Below are 17,672 nucleotides of genomic sequence, written 5' to 3' on the forward strand. Positions count from 1 at the left end.
TTTGGACCACTGAGAGGTCAATACCTGAAATTTCATTACATATCTCTGGGTCCTTAGGCTCAATCTGTTACCATCATTTTTCCTAAAAAAAAAAGTGAAGTTTCAAGAAATTATGCTAAATCACTGCTTTCTCTAGAAAAATTCTAGTATCATGTCAAGGAGACTTATTCTTGACAACCATTCTTTAAAACAAGACATTTTTTTAGTGCAGACAGGATTCAGACGGAGAGAGGATGTGTTTATTTGAGCTTTCTTACTCAGCTAGAATAATCAGATTTCTGGTTATCCTGGTCTCTGATTTTGTTGGACAGTGGCTTAAGATAGCACATCATTACTTTCAGTTCCTTCACTTAGTAGAAGCCATCTGTGTTTTTATTTAGCCTCATTAATATAAAGGTCAATCAGTAGTGTTTTCTGTTCAGCTGCCTGATAATGGAAAAAGAAAAAAAAGCTTCGTACTCTTATGCTTCAGAAAGTAGTGTGTAAAACCCTGTCTAATCAGGAAAATGGTACTTTTTCATCCCCATTGCAGTCCTACAAGTAGCTGTAATAGTAGAATAATGGTATCATCTGTCTTGAGGGGGGGGGAGGAGGGAACCACAAAAAAACCCCACCAAACCCTTAAATTCTTTTTTATTAGGGAATTTCCATATTTTAGAACTCACGAAAAATTGAGTGTGAATTCATTGAATTCAAATAGAGTTCTAAAGAACTTAAATAAGATTTTGTAAGCTCATTTTGACATGTAATGTCCATGTCCTACATTTTGTATATTTAAGGAAGGGCTATTTCCCAACCATCTGGGACAGCTGAATACTTTGTGAGAACTTCCTCACCTGCTTCTATTTATTTGCTTATTTATTTTTCTTTTATCTTCTGAACTTGATCTGATTACTTCTAAGGTACTATTATCACCAACAACAACTTACAGAATTATAGAATCATACAATAGTTTGGGTTGGAAGGGACCTCTAAAGGTCATCTAGTCCAACTCCCCTGTACTGAATAGAGACATCTTCAACTAGATCAGGTTGCTCAAAGCCTTGTCCAACCTGACTTTAAATGTTTCCAGGGATGGGAAACCTCTTCTCTGAGCAGCCTGTTCCAGTGTTTCACCACTGTCATTGTAAAAAAATACTTCCTTCTATCTAGTCTAAATCTACCCTCTTAGTTTAAAACCATTACCCCCTTCTCCTATTGCAACAGGCCCTACTAAAAAGTTAATCTTAATCTTTCTTATAATGTTCTTTTAAGTGATGAAATAACACAATACAGTCTCACCAGATCCCTCTGTTGTCCAGGCTGAACAACCCCAACTCACTCAGTCTTTCTTCATAGAATAGCTGTTCCATCTTTCTATCATTTTTGTGGCCCTCTTCTGAACCTGCTTCAACAGGCCCATGACTTCCTTGTGCTTAGTACTCCAGAGTGGACACAGTACTGCTGGTGAGATCTCAAAAGAGCAGAGCACAGGGACAATATCACCTCCCTCTACTGCCTGGCCACTCTTCTTTTTATGCAGCCCAGGGTGCAGCAGGTTTTCTGGGCTGCGAGCACACATTGCCATTTCATGTCCAGCTTTTAATCCACCAGTATCCCCAGGTCCTTTGCCATGCCTGTTCTCAACTACTTCATCACCCAGCCTGCATTGATACCAGGGATTGCCCCAACCAAGGTGCAAAACCTTGTACTTGGCATTATTGAACCTCTAGGTCCCCCTGAATGGCATACCATCCCTCAGGCATGTCAACTGCACCACTCACCTTAGTGTTGTCTGTAAACTTGCTGAGGGTTGCACTTTATCCCACTGTTTATATCACTGATGAAGATAAACAGTACTTGTCCCAGTATGGGACCTGTGTAATACCACTTTTCCCTGATCTCCATTCAGACATTGAGCCACTGACCACTACCCTCTGGATGCAACCATCCAACCAGGTCCTCACCCACCATACAGTCCAGGCAACAAATCCATACCTTCCCAATTGAGAAAGAAGGATGTTGTGGGAGACCATGTCAAAGGCCTTACAGAAGTCCTGGTAGATGACATCCAAAGCTCTTCACTTGTCCGCTGTTGTAGTCATTCCATCATAGAAGGCTGCTTGGTTGGTCAGGTAACCACCTTGTAATCCCATTCCATTTTTTAAGGAGCAATAAACAGTCTCAGAGCCATGCAACTTTGCAGGGGTCAGCCTTTTTGTTTTGGGATTAGAGTTAGTTTTAGATTATAAGAATTTATTCATTATAACTCTTCCTTTAAACTTTTTATTTTGAACTTTCTGATATTTAAAAAAACAACAACACACACACACAAAAAAAACCAACAACAAACAAAACAAACAACAAGCCACCTGTTCATTTGTTTTATTTATTGAGATTTTTAGCCCTCAGTACTTCAAATTGTTATAAGCAGTTTCATTGGTTTATGAACTTTTGGTGTGTTCTTACATGTGCAAACAATCAAGCACTTCATTGCTGTTTACAACTCCCTGCTTCCAAGGGAGGTGGGGGAAACACTGACCCTGGTGGTGTTCAATACATGGATAGACATGGTGCTTTGGAAGAGGGTTTAGTGGTCATGGGGGTGTAGGGTTAACGGTTGGACTTGATGATCTGGAAAGTCTTTTCAAACCTTAATGAATATGTGATTCAATGAATTTATATTAGGGCACCAGTTCTTGTGAATGACAAAGAATTTCAATAAAACAGCTAGGATGATACATTTGCATATTACATTAAAAACCATGACCAGCTACATAAATATTGTCTTTTCAAAGGAATCTGATTTGTGTTGTGCTGCTCTATAGATTCCATTAGCTTACATGAACTGCAGGATTAGGTCCAGAGTATTTCAGTACCGTAAATATGAGAATGTAATGGGATAATGTAATGGGATGTCTCAGGGATCTCAGGGGTCTCAGGTCCCACATTACTTCTTGTTACCACATACTTATATTTTTCTTTCTGCAATACGCAAAAGGTGACTACACAACTTTCTGGTTTAGAAGTCCTTGCATGCTGGGAGTATCATTATTAGCAACAGAAAGAAGCTGAACTCTTAAGTCCCTACTCTGTTGAGCTTTGCTGTAAAAATAAGAGCCATAGAAAATATATAGTGTAAGTATTTTAACACTGGAAGAAAGAGAAAACCTTATCACACGGTATGGTAAGAGCTAGGGACATTTGTATTGACTGTGTACAAACATGGGGCAAACAGGCTAAGTCATGTAGTGTTGTCTCACATTGGGACTGCAAGGTTAGCAAGTTTCCACCCCATGTCATAAATATTTAAATTCATATCCCTCTGTTGATCTTAGAAGACTTTCAAAGCTAATTTTATTTTAATATTTTCTGCTTTGGCTATTGTTATGGAAGATTGTCACAGGATCCAAATTATTACCAATGTTCTTCTATTTCTTACTTGAAATTATTCACAGGCAGTTTATGTCTTTGAAATTCATATCAACATTACTTTTAAATCTTTTTTTTCTGACCAGGTCTATATGTCATTTAAAAATGAACTTAGAGATGGCAGTCATCTCTTTTTTAAGATGTTTGCTTGTCAACACAAGCCAAATTCTTGTCTTCCCTTTTTATGTCATAGGATTTTTGTTCCCCTTGCCATCAATATTACCACATATGACTCCAATCTCTTTTCTGCTTCTGTTCCACAAGACAAACACAGACTTCTAGGGGAGGTTTACTAGGATATTGCACTGCAGTACAGGTATAAATAATAATTTTCTACCTCTACAGGAAGTACATCTGATATAACATGATTAACCTTTGATTTGAACACTTGCAAAATGTGGAAATAACAAGTATATTTGTTTTCCCTTTTAATTCTTGATTTCTCTGTAATGTTTGTGAAGCACTTGGAAATGGCAGATCAGGGAAGATAATATGGAATTTGTACTGAACAGAAAACCTAGGTAGCTGTCTTTCACAAGTGTTTGTAAATAACTTCTTTGCAATGAAGATTTTCATTATTAATTACACGTATTCAGAACAGCACATCCAAAACCTGTTTTTAAGTATCTTACTTGAAGTACTCATTAAAATATTTTAACACCTGGTTCTTCAGTATAAAAATGAGCAACCTTGTGCCTCATATGTAATGAGAAAGGAGTTTGTGCATACTCTTCAGAGTTGTTCCAGTTCATCTGATTTATCTGGCTGATTTTCTAATAGCTCTTAGTGGGATGCATTCCTGGCTGATTGTGTTCTGGCCTCATCCTGGCAACACTGTTGTCTCTAATAGTTTCTTTTAGTGACCTTGTCAATGCGGATCTCTGCAGATATTCTGATGACACTGAAGCAATTATTTTTTCTTTATTTACAAATTCCTTAAGCTGTTGATTTTTTTTTTTATTTTATTTTATTTTTTTTTTAATGCATGTCATCTACATGTTTCTGAAGTGTTATGAATAGCGCCAATAAATATTAACAATCACCTCAGTGGTTTTGCCTAATCAACATGACTGTAGCTTTTCTATTAGAGAGAGAACCTACTTCTTCCTACCCGCAGAGCTGTGAGTGATCTGATTCTTTAGCTCTCCGTATAGAAAATTATGCTTTTACATTACGTACAAAACCATGTTTATATCACTTGTTTTCAGCCTCCCATACTCGTTAATTTGATATTTGCATACATTCAAGTAACTGTGATTGTTGATTTTATTATCATCTGTTTGTTCAATAAAGTATTTCTCAATTTTAGCAGTAATAAGGAAGGAGCTTTATTGATGTATTTAGCTTTCCTTAATACATTTTTTTACTCTTTGAAAAGCGTTTCTTGCTAATTCTCCTTAAAGAATGCACACAAACTTTGTTAGAAGCCTCCCAATCCTCTGTAACTAATAAAAAGTGTTCTTGCCCAATAATTAATAGCTCTGATTCTGCACACTGTTGTCTTTGGAAAAGCCAATCATATTTCCGTTTCTAGAATTTAATATTTTTTTTTTGCAGTATGCAGTGATTAGTAAATGAGTAAATGTTTCAAATTCAAAATATATTGTCTCTGTGCCTTTGTTGTGTATACTCATCAACTGTTTAGCATGGATTAATTTCCTTAGAGTATTCTTGTGTTGTTTAATGTTTGTGAATGCTAAGTAAAGTAAAGGTGTTTTTTTTCCTTATAGTATCAATTCATATGATACAGAGTTATTGCTTCAAAATTTCAGATGTAGCATATTCTTCTAGTCTATTGGGTGAAGTTACCAAAAAGTTCACTGACCAAATACAGGATTCTCTAAGTGTTTGACATCCCTATTTAAAGTTCCAGAATTTGCTAGCCTCCCGTGGGCTGTTTCTATAATGTCAAATAATTTAATTTATTCTGTGTCCTGTAGGTGTTTTATTAGTTAGCTTTGAAAAACATAAATAAATAAATAAATAAATAAATAGCCACATGATTTTCATTACTGCAAATCTTTGAGTTCATCTTTATATGCAGAATGCCATTAGCATAGCTAATGTTTTTCTTTTGTTTGGGAAAGTCGATTAAGTATTCTTTTTTATCAACTGAAGTTCAAAATGTAGATCATTTTAATTTGCATGTTTTTTGTTGTGCTAAGTCCAAACGTTAGGTGCCTCTATTTTTTTCTCTACAAAAAACTGTTCATTTCACTAAGGCCAAATAAGAATAACAGCTACTGTAATTTAGCACTGTAATCCATCAAAAATCTCTGAAATTACTTTCTGTTATGCCCAAGGATTATTCCAAAGAACAGTTGTTTAAGCTTACTATACTCAAATGCTGTACTGACAAGCCACTAAATCTAGTCCCACTTTAGCAAAGAAATTCAGGAAACCTACATTTAAGCATATGCCTAAATCTGGGCAATCTCTAGGTTTGGGTTCTTACTCAAAGGTAAATACTTTTAAGTACTGTCCTCTACCTTTTCATCTATTAACTAAGTCAAAATGTGTTGGTTTTTTTTATTGTTAGTAGTTTGGGGTTTTTTTTGAGAGTTGAACTATTATTTTTTCAACTCTTTTCATTAATTAAAACTAGTTTTATACCTTTGCACAAATTACATGGTAGATAAATATCAATTCAATGTTGGTCTATTTGATCAGTATCACACTTATCTAGCCTTAATAGGCTCAATTTTTTCACTAACTCCCAGTTTTCACTTGTTTTCACATTCCATTATCGTTTTTGTTGGAGTCAGAAAAAAATTACTAGTGATTTGTCTGTCTTCCTGTGCTATTCTTTCTCTAGATATCCTTGTCCCTAAAAAAGCACCTCAGAATTGTCTGAACTGAAACTATTTTCTGTATGTAGAAACTCATAATTTTCTTCATTCATGCTTAGAATTGAATCCATTCAGATAATTTTTTTTGGTCCAACTCAGTTTGTCAAACATGTTAGCAAGTTTTAAAATGAAGTGATACTGGTTCTGCAACCATTTGCCATGAGTGCCAGTTTCACTACTTGGATTTTAAATTTTAAGTATAATATAACGTTTCCAGTAGATTTTCACTACATTCCCATTACTTAAACTTACTATATTGCATCCATTGACAAATGGGCTTTTAAAAATAAAAATGGAGCAGTACTTTAAGATAACGTTTTAAAAGGAACAACTGTGTTTTGATAGGAAGAGAGGACAGTGATTTTTGTGTTATTAGGTGTTCTCTCTAAATTTCGAAGTTAAAACATAAACAAGAGATAGTGAAGGAAAGCCAGGATGATCTTTCTGTAGAATCTGATCTCCTCACTAACTGATTTTGAAACTCAGTACAAGCCAGGATTGAGGAACGAGTTACATTTATCACAAGGTTTTTCAATAATAAGGAAACACAAATCTCTTGAGCCTGATCTAGCTGTAGAACTTTCAAAGAAAGGTGTCTCCCTTCCATGCTGTATGTTGCTGCCAGCTATAGCTATTTATCACTGGTTCATTTAGTATTTACTCATTCATTTATTCAGCAATCTGCAGACATTTAAGAGCACCTACATTTTCTGTTCATTTTTTTTTTCTCAATTCATTTGGGACCAAGGCTAAAGACATTTAGGTGGTGAGACATCTGTTGAAATAAAAAACTGTATAAGACATTTTAATAAATTGTTGGGGTTTTTATGGACCCGGCATGTTGTTGCCTTTCAACTATATTTTTCATAATTGTGTTGTTCGCTTTTTTTTTCCCCTTTAGATAAAGGAAAAAAAAAAACCTGCAAAATTTGGTTGTTTACTAGGAATTACATTCCATTAATTAAAATGTGACTGATTTACTTCTTTATTACTGTAAGGAAATCTTTAAAACTACTTTCAAAACTTGCATTTATAATTACTGAGTTAAGACTATAGGAGTCCTTAGCTCCTCTTGTCTTCCTAAAGTTGTTTTTTTTCTTTTCTTTTTTTTTTTCCCACAAAATTATGCAGTCCAGTGTTTATTTAAATAGTATAATCCAATGCATCAAAGCATTATATACAACTTCATACAATACAGAAAATACTTCAGCTACACAGACCAAATTCTTCTCTAGTTTAAGGGTAACACTTCTGGTCATGCCAATGAAGTTGGATGCTTGGTCAAGCAGGTTGGATTTAATTTTGTATTCTGCTCTGCCAAGATGTTTCCAATCTGATTTAAGAGTACTTTGCAATTATATGGACGTACAGTTTAATTGAGAACCTTACATTAAAAATGTGCCAGTCATTCCTAATCAAATCAGGCAACGTTACTGTTAGCAAAATTATTTCTACCTTTAGACAGCAATTCTCAAGGTAGATATTTTCTGATTCTTATTAAAAATACATGATATAATATATACTAAAGATACCTAAGTACACTAATATCTTTTAGAATACAGAGATCCAATACCCTCAGATTATTCCTGCTCGGATGACACTTCCCAATTATGTCAAATGAACATCGTTTACATGTTTACAGCATAGTCTGCAATTCGCTAGGTAAATGAATGTCAGACAGTGTGTCCTCAAATAGAGAGAAGAATTTAACTTCAGCAAGACAAAATATTTGGTCTGTGCTACACAGTTTAAAATGGACTTTTGATTAAAATTGTTTTTAATGCAATGTTTTTAATGACAAACAATTGAGAATGCCATTGAAAAGATTAAATTCATTGCAAAAATGTAAAAACAAGTAAGCAAATAAAAGAATCACACAGAATCACAGAATCATTCTGTTAAGATCAACAATATTCTAAACCTACCAAATCTGAATGATTCTGATCAACATTTTATAAATATTGCTTCAGTGCTCATTGTGCACTAAAGATGCAGAAACGTTATTTGGATACTTTGATGTCAAGACTAATGTCTAATATCCAGCAATTTTTGCTAAAAAGTTTGCTTGAGTCATGAATAAGATGATGAGAACAGAATTGCCTGATATCTTCTGAGAATTCAGATTCAAAAAACCTGATGCCTGTAGCACATCTATTATTCACAATTTGTACTAGCATGACAGAAGCAGGCAGAGTGAAATGTGTTATTCCAGTCACATATCAGTCCTCTAGCTGACACTGCGAAGCCAGAAGATGTTGTGTAACAGGACTTAGAAACATCATTTGCCAGATGTTATCTGATAGTTGAAGCTCAACAGACAATGTTATCAAATCTGCTGGCTGTAGTATGTGGGTTAATAAAAGATTGTATGATACCACTTTTTTCTTTCTCTTGTGTTGTTTTTTTCCCCGCTGTATTTTTTCTTTGCTGTAGCTCATTTCTCAACTCTATGTGAAAATTAATATTAGAAGAGAATGCAGAAAAATATTATTAAAAATATTTTGTTCTTTAATGTTGATTACATTATTTGGATTAGGCAGTTGGCTATTACCTGCTGCCAACTATCATGTCCATAGTGAATTTATAAAAAATAAGTTTATAGTTGTTGTTTTGTTTTAATAAAATGCATGTAGTTAAAAAATCAGATCTGGGTAATTTGAATCTCTGTAATCAATGTTCTTTCCCCACAGGAATACTATAATATAGTTGATTGTATTCCAGAATATTGCGTATCAGTGATATATACATATAGATCAATGATTTACCAAGTACCTTCAATAAATAGGGTTTTGTTTTGTTTTGTTTTTTATCACTAGAGCTTTAAGTGATTCTTTCAAATGAACCTAGGAAAAATCCTATTTGGCAGCCAAGAACTCGATCTAGTCAAATGAAATTTAATTATTGCCTGCTTGTTGGATAAGTTGCTGACCTATACTTAAAAACCCTGAGTACTGTGACTGACCATCATGTTTAACCTGCTGCTGCTGCTGAAACTGAAAATTGTCCTGATACCTCATTTATTCTAATATTACATCAGTGGAAGAACTGGACAATCTCTAATCAGTACCCACTTTGCTGTTCTTTTCCCAGTCTCTTCCTCCAGTTAATGGCAATATTGGATACTGTATAAAGTAGACATCAGGACTTACGCACATTGCCTTTCCTATGTGTGATGCAATGAATGACAATGGCTTTTTCATGGTGAAGGAGATGCAAAAGACCAGTTTGCTTTCTCTGTATTAATCTGAGCCAGGCAATCATTGTAGCACTCAATAAATCAATTCTAAAATTTAGGTCAGATTGAGAGCCTAAACCTGCTTCTGTTAGAATCAACATTAAAATTTCTAGTGGAAAAAAAATAAATAATATTGGTTTAGACTGGTAGTCTTTGAACAGGGGAGAAAATCTGAAAATCTGTTGAATTTCGTGGAAACTATATATATATATATATTAATCTAAATACGAAAGTTATTACAATAGTATTAAAAATTGACTAATCTACAATGAATAAAGACACTGTTAAGGGATAGTTGGACCTAGGATTTCTGGGGTATAAAAAGTCAGTGATAACTGAGTTTCTATAGACACGAATTTAAATCTATTCAAACATAGATTACAGATCTCTAGTTATCTACAGACCCATTTTTGGGTTGCCTAATGTTCATGACAAACCAGTTTGAGAATCAATTAATGAGTACAGAGCAAGTGGAATAAATGATATCCAAACAGGACTGAGGATACATTAAAAGGATCTTATTGTTTAAAAAAAAATGTTAAAAAGGTTGAAGACAAGGCTCTTTGGTTTAGAATGTATCATCCTGTTGATTTTTTCATGTGGTCATATAGCAGAATATGTCTTACTGATGAGTAATTATCTTTATTCATTAATTTAATTATTATATATCTTTATTCATTAATTTAAGTGGAAATCATCTGGGGCTAGAGTTGGTATGAATTATGTTTGCTCTAGTCAAATACATAGTAAAACATATGGTAGGGCTTTCCTCATAAAAATAACGCAAGTCTCAACTGACCTAGCACCTTGTTTCTAACCGGTTGTGTCTATGCTTGGTCAGTATTACCAATTAATCATAGTTTGAAGAATATTTGAACCAAAGAGAATGTCACTCTCATGAGGTTTAACCAACAGAAAGTAGATGAGCTGTAAGGCCAAAAACATAGCTATAAATCCATACTTAATTAAAAAAAAATTATATATCAAAATGTTTTCCTCCCATAATCTTAGGAAAATCTGCATTTCACAGAACTGGAAAGAGTTGAAGGGTCATTGCTCCCTTCCCATGTATTATTTATATTCCTTAAATATCTGAATGTCTTGTATAATAAAATTCAAAGTTAATATGTTTGTGGGTAATTTAAGTGGAATTCTAAGCTTAAAACATAGTTTTCTTCTTTCTGACAACCAGACTATACTGAAACTCTTTTTCAGAAAAAAAAAACAACCAAACCAACTTCTACACAATTCTGTTAAAAAGATGAAGAAGAATGCAGAATATCTTCAAGGAAGCACATCTGTTTACTCTGTATCTAAAGCTGATGAAAACTCATCTTCTCATTCTGTAGAGAGGGCTTTATGCATTTGGGAAGACTGCTGAGGTCAACAGCTCAGTGCTCCCTGAAAGGATGATTTCTAAGCAAGAAACTTTCTAAAAGTAGAAGCCTGATTTTTTTCCTGCAGTTATGTCTTGGATTTTGTGTTGATATGTCTTCCTCAGCAATTTATTGAGTAATCTGGCTTTTATAATTCTTCTTGCTCACTGAAAATGTAGGCTTAAACTCTACTGCATTCTCTATGATGGGCACATATAATCAGAATTAGACCTCAGAATTTGGTTTATAGAATGAACTTCCCTCTTCCTCTGATTTGGTTGAGTTTCAGGCTCCAGTGGGAATGAAAACCTAGAATTCTCCCTTTGATGTTAAACATTGGCATGGAATGCATTTTTAAGATATCCCACCTCACTGGCTTTTGGAATCATGAGAAGACTTTGGTATGGGAGAGCACTAGAATATAAGTAATCCAATAATTTTCACAAATCTAGTGACTGGCTTTTTGCCTGTGGCTACTTCACTTGTTTCCACAGTAAGGACTGTATTTTCAAGAGTATTTTGTCTGGTTCATCTTTTTCTGGTATCTTACACAACCAAAGGATTAAGCAATCAGTTGTTTTTACAAACAGAACTCAGTTTCCTGGTCTCTGGTGTGGTTACTCATTTTAGCATAAGTCCTCCTGGTGCTTTTCTAGGCTGCAAGAGATAAATATTTGGAAACAGTGCCAGTGGACAGTGAACTAGTCACACGCGGAAACTAGATGAGACATTTGAGTTTCGCATGTCAGACACAGTTATCTTCAAAAAAAAAGATGCCAATAACATGCGTTCTATACCTGGTGTGACCATCTACAACGAGAGAATATTAGTAGGTATAAACACTATGCTGATGTTTCTGTTTGTGTTGGAAATGTGTCTCAATGTGTGGTCAACAACAGCTTATTCAGTATGATTTGGGGTAGCACAAGTAATACGTTCTGCTGACTAAAATAGCTTTTCAAAAGACTTGGTAACATTGCAGTGTATGTATTCATTCTGTTGAATGTTCTGAAGTAAAACTAGGAGAAAATATTCCTCCTATGATAAAATAACAAAGGTTAATTTATAACATCAAGTTATTCTTATAACCTCCATTTGCCCTGGAAAACAACTCTATGGAGTCATATAGTATGGATGGCCAGCATATGCAGATTTAGCACTCAGTGGTAGCAAGCAATTGTCAATTATAGAATGATTCAATCTCAGGAACTAATGGCTAGCAACCAGTTGTGGTAAAACCCTCTGGATATTTTTTGTCTATGCTTCTGCCAGGAACCTGAAGTGTTATTCCCTTTGGTTGAGCTAGGAGTCATCTCTAACAAACTAATGAGACAAATCCCAAATCTTAGTGGTATTGTGCTGAAATTGCATGACTAGACCATACTTAGTATTCAACATAATTCAGGAAAAGATCCATAGTACCTTTATTTTGCACATCTTTTTTCCCAGTCAGAGACCATTAGTCAATCACAGGAAGCCACTGGAATATTATTGTTGGGATACACATATTAGGTGCTGCTCTTGGCTGATAGTCCTGGTGATCAACAAAGCAAGGCTGCTTTCTCAGATAAAGTGGGCTCCTGAGATCATTCAGTCTTGTTTCACACATTTCTGGGCGACTGGTAGATAAATAATTAATCATAGGATCATTTTTCCCTATGTTTCCATACACAGTGTGCTGCACAAGGGGAATATGCTGCTTAACTGGAGCACCCAGCTGCTACAGTAAATATTTAACATTAAAAAATGATATGCTATTTCAATAATATAAGGAATCTGGTTAAAGTAGCTTGAAAAGGTTGACTGTATTTTTCTAAATACGATTTTACTTCATTTAGTGCTTGCAGCATTCATTTATAATTTTTTTCCTAAGACAAATAGCAGGTTTAGTCTAGTGTTAGTCAGATCATCAAAAGCAAGACAAAGTAATGTCTTCTTATAGGGCTACAGGCTCAAAACCAGAGTTTCTTGAACTTCTCCAGACTACAAATATTTTATTTTATTTTTTCTTTTTTGTCTTCATATGACCTCTTACTGATCAAATAGGTAGAACTTCAAGGTGAAATATCAAGATTGTGTTCACTTCTACATTCGCAATTGCCACCTTTGAGTTCTCTCGTGACAGTGATAAGGAGTAAAAAACTAGAGAAGATTGAGAAGCATATATAAATATGTAGCCTCCAAAATAGCTCACAATATTGTTCTTAAAGAACATAGAAAAAAAAAGTCCAAATACAGTATATACTACTGGCAGCTATAATTACAGCTGTTTTTCAGGGTATCTAGCAAACTATAGGCTTTCCTTGAGGAACCTTTGTTATATTTAATACACATGTAGACACATATATATTGAAGTATCAACAAGACTGCATAACTGCAAAGATTAATCAGAACAAATGTAATTTTCAACAACAACAAAAAAAAGTGTGTATTTTTGTATATCTATTTTGCTTAGTTCTTTGGGGTCCTTTGTGGGATTTTTGTTTGGTTGGTTTTGGTTTTTGTTTGGTTCTGGGTTTGGTTTTTTTTTGTTTAAAATCTTCCATTATTTTCACTGTATTATCGAATACTATGATGCAACCATATAGGATATCTTTGAATAATCCCATTGTTCTATATGAAGGTCTGCAAACTTTGTTTTCACAGAGAATTGTATTTCACCATTCAAGAAAGCAGGATGGATTTAGTTTCCCAGATATCATTGGAAAAGAAACTGACTTCATAAACTTGAAGACAAATAACTGCTTCTTTGCTGAATAGTGCAATTCTCTTCACTTTTCCATGAGTATTTACATGTTAAATCAGGTCTCTAATAAGTTTTGTAACTGCTTTTTATTAAAAATTTTATCTTCTTAAATAGATTTGTAACAATGTAACCAGAATATTTTGTTGCTAGTATTTAGTTTGAACTTCATGCATTTTGTCTGTGTTAGATACTATCTACCTGTTTATTACAGAAACCACTCAAGGATTAGAATTTTAAAGAATTTAATTTTGTGGTGTAAGTTAAGAAAAACACACTAGGCCTCTTTAGCTTGGAGGAGACTGAGGGCCAACATCATCAAAATTTACAAATATGTTAAGGGCAAGTGTCAGGATGATGGATCCAGCCTTTTTTCAGTGACGTCCAGTTATAGGACAAGGGGCAATGGGTGCAAACTGGAGCATAGAAGGTTCCATGTAAATATCAGAAAAAACTTCTTTACTGTGAGAGTGACAGAGCACTGGAACAGGCTGCCCAGAGAGGTTGTGGAGTCCGCTTCACTGGAGACATTCAAAACCCACCTGGACACATTCCTGTGTGATGTGCTCTAGGTGACCCTGCCTGGCAGGGGGGTTGAAATAAATGATCTTTCGAGGACCCTCTCAACCCCTAACATTCTGTGATTCTGAGATTCTATTTAATGAGATAATAAGTCTGCTTCGTACACCTCACTTATGATTGTCAGCCTCATGTATTTTCCCAAATAGCTCTCTTTTTACTTACATTTCAGATTTCTAACTATTTAAAGAAAGTTTTATATACCCTCCTCTTTTTTGGTATAAAGACAAACATACACTGATTCCACAGTCTTCCGTAACATGTTCCGCTTGAAGTGCTGAAAATAACCCCCCAACACATATTCCAAATATATTACTTATTATCATAGTGCATGTATGATAGTATTTGCTACACCTAATTCTAACATATAGGCATTTATTCAAATGAATCTTTACCTACTCTTATAGTCAGTAGAACAAGTGAGCCAGAAAGAAGTTTGTTCTGCTTTAGGCAACTGTCAAACTGGGATGTATTGTTTTCAAAAGTTTCCGTCTGTTGTCCATCGCTATTGGATATACAGAGAACATGGGCACCTAACCCAGTCTGAACTTCTGACATTGAGTCTCATGAATTCCACATAGATGGACACAGGTTCTGGGACAGAATAAAGCACCAGTTTAAGTTTCTGAAGTTTATGAGGTCTGTGCTCTATGGTGACACAAATTTGTTTTACAAATTTGTATGCAGCATCATGGTAATTAACATTGCCTATGTCATTGCCAATTCACTATATGCCTTAAATTAGGTATAGGAGAATAATACAGGCAAACACGTATTAAGGTATCTCTATATGTGTGCTCACCAAAGAATATATGTTGGTCTCTGTGATGGAGCTTTGGTAGTGGGGGAGGGGCTACAGGGGCAGCTCCTGTGAGAAGCTTCTGGAAGCTCCCCTGGCTCCAAAGCTGGACCCTGCTCTGGCTGAGGCTGAGCCCATCAGTGACCATGATAATGCCTCTGCAATTAACATGTTTAAGAAAAGGGAAAGGGAAATAGCTAAAAGACCTACAGGAGAGGGAAGAGGGAGATATGAGAGCAATACCTGTACAGATACCAAAGTCAGTGAGGAAGGGGTAGGAGGTGCCAGAGCAGATTCCCCTGCAGCTCATGAAGGACCACTGTGAGGCAGATACAGCCCTGCAGCTGTGGTGGATCCCATGCCAGGGATGGTGTCTGAAGGAGGCCATGACTCTGTGGGAAGCCCATGCTGGAACAGTCTGTTCCTGAAGGACAGCACCCCGTGGGAGGGACTCATGACAGAGGCACTCGTGAAGGGCTCTCTGCTGTGGGAGGGACCCCATGTTGGAGCAGGGGAAGACTGTGAGGAGCGCTCCCTCTGAAGAGGAAGGAGCAGCAAAAAACAATGTGTACTGAACTGACCATAACCCCATTTCCAATCCCCCTGCACCACTGAGCAGGAGGAGGCAGAGAAAGTGGAAGCAAAGCAATTTGGTCCTGGGAAGAAGGGAAGGAGTGGTAGAAAGTATTTTTTAAGACATGGTTTTGTTTCTCATTGTTCTACTCTGATTTCATTGGTGAAAAATGAAATTAATTTTTTCCCCAAGCGGAATCTGTTTTGCACCTGACCATAACTGGTGAGTGAACCCTCCCTGCCCTTGTCTCAACCCATGAGCTTTTAGTTATATTTTCTCCTTCTCATCTCACTGCAGGACAGGAGTGAGCAAGCAGCCATGTGGTGCTTAGCTGCTGGTTGGGTCTAAACCGCAACAGTTAGGTATATTTTGTACAATCATTTTTTAAGGTCTGGAGAATCATGCTGGTGATGAACAAAGATTAGGATTATTTCTTGTGTTTTAGAGAATTTTTTTCTCATCTGTTTTTAAAATGCAGTAATTGTGGTTTTGTTAAACTTATTGGTAAGTATGAACTGACAAAATATCTAATTCAATAGTCTTTCTTCTATACTTTGCTAATATGTTAGAGTGTTTTCAGTGGAGCAGAGTGATCCTTGAAAACTCAGCAAGAGGAAGAATTGCAATAGTTAAACTAGATTCAGTTTGGATACTAATTTGAACAAGTAGTCAAAGTAGGTTTCATTTAAGTATCTGGCTTTCAGCACTAGATAGCAACATCTGAGTACATTAACTGAAATTTTTAATTACGTATAGTGTTGCTGGATGTTGTATCTATTTACTGCTTAACAATTAAAGTTAATTGCCTACTTAATTATATTTGCAGTCCCTTAAGTTCCTGAGTATTTACTCACAATTTATATTGTGTAACTCTAAAAGTGCACTGGTAAAAACAGCAGCAACCTGGTTAGAGAATTAAAAAAGTGATTTTCGAACTGCAGTTTTTGAAGTCAACACGCTCTCCCTGCTCAGGTTAATATGGCTGATCTTGCCTATACAGCAGTAGACTTCTTCAGGATATTATTTGGTTATGATTGCTACTGTCCTGACACAACTAAAGCTAGAGCAAAACAGTAGTTTTGGTGGTGGGTTATTTATTTTTCAATTTGATACATTTCCTACTTCTAAATTTTATCCTTGTCTTTTTAATTATTGCTTTTTCTATACTGATCCAATCCTGAAACAAGAGCAGTTCCATATGGCTCAAACTTGATCTTGTTTTCCCTCTTGTGTAAATTTGGGCAGTACATATGTAGCTCAGAGGAATCTTAAAGCAGAGTGTTTGTATATAAGTAATAATATATTTCAGAAGACCAGATTCTATCAATTTCTCAGAAAATAAGTAAAGACCAAAGGATTTCTTCCTTGTTCTTTGTTTTGTTTTGATTTGATTTGTTTGGTTTTGCCTTGTTTGTTGTTGTTGTGTCATTTTTTTTTCTCCTGAGATGAGAAAAATAGTGCAGAACATACATTTTATATAGAAAAGCAGTGCAAGTGATAAAAATCCCCCGGACAAGACCAGTCTATTCTGAAATTATCATCTTCTTTTGAAATACTTTAGCCTCCTTTACGTTTCTTCTTTTGGACATTATCTTCAAACTGGACCAAATTTTTGTGAAATTATGATTTGTCTGTAGATAGCTATCTGTTGAAGCATAGATCTAAGACCAAACTCATTTCATCCTCATGCTATACTTGTCTATAAAAGCACAATACAAAGCACATCAGACAGTGAAGCAATAATGTTTTTCTAATAAAAAAATATCATATGTATTAGACTTATGATCTTGTTCAAACAATTAATTCCATGGTAATTCCTTGTGGTATTTATTCAGGAAAGACCAAATGGATGCCTTTCTAAAATGAAGTGTCTCCTCTTAGTCAGTAGGGATGGCAGACTACTCATAAACACAGAATGAAGTTTAGATTTCTCTAGTTGAGTGTTATAATCAAATTACAAAATATGAATGTATCTGTAAATATATCCTTTTTCATTAGACTGATATATTAAAATATCATGTGGTTAGCTGTCTGATGATCTTGCTTGCTAGTGTATACAGAAATATTTTTTAATTCACTCTTCTGAGAGCTGAAAGTAAGATTTCA

General features: G+C 35.2%; 1 protein-coding gene across 1 annotated transcript in view; it reads left to right on the forward strand.

Moving 5' to 3' along the window:
* Window positions 1-17,672, forward strand: part of NETO1 (neuropilin (NRP) and tolloid (TLL)-like 1) — a 60,562-nt gene that overhangs the window by 14,814 nt on the left and 28,076 nt on the right. The gene's annotated exons all lie outside the window — the stretch shown is intronic.

Source organism: Chaetura pelagica, unplaced genomic scaffold (genome assembly GCF_000747805.2).
Source record: "Chaetura pelagica isolate M959 unplaced genomic scaffold, ChaPel_1.0 scaffold298, whole genome shotgun sequence".
Taxonomy (NCBI): domain Eukaryota; kingdom Metazoa; phylum Chordata; class Aves; order Apodiformes; family Apodidae; genus Chaetura; species Chaetura pelagica.